The sequence below is a fragment of the Taudactylus pleione genome, unplaced genomic scaffold (assembly GCF_031769625.1).
Source record: "Taudactylus pleione unplaced genomic scaffold, aTauple2 ptg001799l, whole genome shotgun sequence".
NCBI lineage: Eukaryota > Metazoa > Chordata > Amphibia > Anura > Myobatrachidae > Taudactylus > Taudactylus pleione.
In genome coordinates this window covers 39,582-43,237 of record NW_028286196.1, presented here as the reverse complement: position 1 = coordinate 43,237, position 3,656 = coordinate 39,582, and the positions used below count along the sequence as shown (strand labels likewise).

The window sequence follows — 3,656 nt, the reverse complement described above, 5'->3', positions numbered from 1 at the left end:
ATTTTTCACATAAAAAACACTCACATTTACAACAATAAAATATAGCCCTGCATAAAATCTTTGTTCTCTCCAACCATAGTAGTGCACATCTTCCTACCAGAGAGCAGGGTTATGTCCTGCACCACTAGGAGATTCCTCAGATTCGTTTCCTTTGTCATCCACATAAGTACAAGTAGTGAGATCTGCTTCTACTGTGCTGTCATTCATTTATACTTCAAGTTGGAGGCACTCATGTATATAAAGTGTGGTTTTAAAATTGGATCCTTCTAGTGTGTTAAAGCATAATACTGTGAGTTCTATTCGCTGAAAAACTTACTATGGCTTTCCTTTGTTTACCTCTTTTTCTTGTTTGTTGGGCTTTTAGTATATTATTATTTAATATATCATTAAAATTTGTATTGCAGTATATAATTAGTGGGTTACTTATGTACACCACCATAGTATAACTTCCTTTCTCATTTCATTGAACATGATCATGTTGTAGTTATTAGCGGTAGCACCCTATGAGTTGAATATAAATCTGTTATAGTGTCAATGGTGAAGTTATTTAATCGGAGGGGGATATCATTGCCAACAATTATTATTGAAAGATAACAGCAGTGACTACTCCCTCATAGGACTCTAATTCATTTACCCATCCATGCTGAATCCCTCAATTACACTGAAGGACAGTGTTATGAATTGAGCTGTTGGAAAACCTGGGAGTGCTTCATAAAATAACAAGAGGTAATAACTATTGAATATCTCCTGGAACATATAAGAAACAGACCACTATATATAACAATTATCCTGATGAAAATGAGTAACGTGTGCAATTAATAGCAATAGACAGATTTTTGCATTAAGATGTTAATGATTAATTCCCACAGTTCCTCTTAACACATAATACATTAGATTATCCATCATTTCAAGTTCTCAGCCAAAATGATGTCCGGTAAGCCTCATCCTCTCTCTCATGTAGTAGTAGATTGTAGTAGAGGACCATTAGCCGGTGCTACTAATGGCTGAACAGGCAAAGTACTGTGTGATCTCTGGATCCGTTCCCTAGAACAACAAACAGTGGAATTAGAAAATATAATGGCCGTCAGAATGAGAATTCAAGTCCATCTTCTTGTAGGGCACAACTTACATGTTAAGAGGATGTATAAACAATACACTACTGAGGGGGACATTTCTGAGACTGATGCACAGATAACAGAACACAAAAGTTGCTGTAACTCAGCAACCAATCAGTTTTTCTAGTACAGTTTGAATAAATTAAAGGCAGCATCTAGAGCTCTTTAGCCTCAGTGAGCCCACTGGTTGCTAATCACATGTTAGTATATATTATACTAAGGATGTGGTTCCCAAACTGGGTTCTGTGGTACCTGGGGTGCAAATAAATTACTTGGGCCACCATATTTGTAGGCTGGGCCATGTGCTACCTGTTAGCCTTAGAACGTCAGAGTGCAGCCAATTACACAGGCTGCACTACTTGTGTGTGGCTGTGCTGTACAGCCCCATCTGTCTTCTCATTTCTCCTCCCTCCTTCTCTGTGCAGCAAAGTGAGAAGAGGTTAATGAGCACCAAATATTTGCTGCCAATACAACAAGGGTGAATGAGCGCTCTGCACAGATTCCTGTCCTGATGGGAGAATTCATTGTTGTCTCTTCTTCACCAGTCCAGCCCTGACTTTGGTCCACCCACCCAAGTTTGTCACATCCTCTGTGTGCATCTCTGCTCCCTGTCTGTGTCCCTATCTGTCCCTCTCTATCTCCAAAATGTAATATGTACCTGTTTCTCTGTCAATCCTTTGTGGGTATATCTCCCATTGTCCCTCATCCCAGCTATTCCCCCTATGTTTTTTTGGGGGGAGATTCATTTAAGTATGAAGTTCCAACTGTGCACACAGCGGGTTATTACTGATGAAAAGTCTAGCTTACTCTTGCTTGCACCTCTATGGGGTGCAAGAAAAAACGTGTTAGGAATTCCCGTCATAGGACCCACATTGTATTAGTGCACAAGGTTCCAACAGAACCTCGAAGCTAATGGAGGAGTCTATTTACTAAGCTTTAGATGGAGATAAAGTGGACAAAGCTAAAGTACCAATCAACCAGCTCCTAGCTGTCATTTTTCAAACACAGCAGTTAGGAGCTGATTGGAATGCACTTGATCTTAGTAAATAGCTCCCCCCTGGCCTAGGGATGCTGTGAAAAAAATGCTGAGGACCTAAGGGGACCATGTACCAAACAAAGTTTGGGAACCACTGTACTAGGGTATGTTAACCATTGAATGCAAAAGAACCAAATTGTAACTCACTTGAAAGCTTTTTCTTTTTCCCGATCAGAGAAAGAGCGTGCGGTTTTTGAGAGAAATGCGGATCGGTAAGTTTTGCCACTTGTGGGTTTGTTGATATCGTATCGACCAACGCCGACTGGGTTCTGCAATGTGACAAGTACAGTAGATTAACTGAATGTGAGAAACAAGGGGACTGGATAATCCGGAGGTTCTAATACTCTGTCTAAGACATAAGCTTTCAATTTGAAGACAGTACTAATTCAGGGTCCATATTCATAAACGTGGCGAACAGAAGGAAAATGCTAAAAGTATTTGAAACTATTTTTATACTATAAAGCAAAAAAATAAAAAGCTTGCTGTAAATGTGAGTGCGAAATACCCATAGATCTCAGGGAGTTACTGTGTAAGTTTGTGCAGAGCAACCCAAAATCTTAGGAAGAGCTAACTTCGGCCGAGTCAGCACCAGTAATGCAGAAATAAAAAGAACATCTATATTCTATGCACAATAAACTTACATTACTTCCAAAGAGGACTCTGCATGACTTTCTGTCAAATCGCTTAGCAGAGGTCAGGAAGGGAACCGAGGACTGCCTCACAGAAGCGAACACTGATTTTACATCATAGGAACCAGGACCTGGGGAATGCTATCATGAAAAACAATAGATCAAGATGCAGTGACACACAGTATATTAGTATAACACAGGCATAACAGGCCGCACAGACACTTCCTGTAAGAACTCTTGCTGCGCGTACATAAACATTGCAGATGTTATTGCCTAGGTGTCATTAGTATTGATACTGGAAGCTAGTCACTAGGAGGACTGTCACAGATCACCCCACTAACCATGTGCACTTTATTGCTCCCTCTAGGGACTGATTCTGAGCCAGACAAAGTGGCGTACGTGTTTGCGCTCTTCTGTCACAGTCTCACCTGTGACTTTATGCTAATTCTACAATAAGCACTTGGTGTACAGCCGTGCGCAGGAATGTGCAAGGACTGAGACAGCCACTTTGTGCATCTGTAGGTGCTACATTACTGCTTGGTGCGTCACTGCTAGGTGCAGATTCTCCGTCAGAGTGTGGCCTCCAATGCACGCAATTAAGCATCTGATTCCAAAACCCCTCCTGCGACACACCCGCAAAACTCCCATAACACACCCATAAGATGCATCTTCCTGTGTCAGAAGAGCCACCTCCCAGTTACCGTTCAGGAATGCCCAATACATTTCTGATTCCATGCAAAGGTATCATTGGGTCCTGCGACTTTGTACCCACATACTGTGGGACGCTCAAGCTGAAATTTAAACGCATGCAAAGTTGAAAAAACATTGACCAATGCGAGAATATCGGCATTGGAACATACTCATAATAGGGCTCAA

At 41.2% G+C, this 3,656-nt stretch overlaps 1 long non-coding RNA gene across 1 annotated transcript; it reads right to left on the bottom strand.

Moving 5' to 3' along the window:
• Positions 1-616: 616 nt before the first annotated feature.
• Positions 617-2,831, bottom strand: LOC148436348 (uncharacterized). Its single transcript, XR_015876464.1, has 3 exons — positions 2,793-2,831; positions 2,299-2,420; positions 617-1,044 (listed from the first exon to the last, which is right to left on the bottom strand). It is a non-coding gene; the product is annotated as an uncharacterized LOC148436348 (long non-coding RNA).
• Between the last annotated feature and the right edge of the window lie 825 nt (positions 2,832-3,656).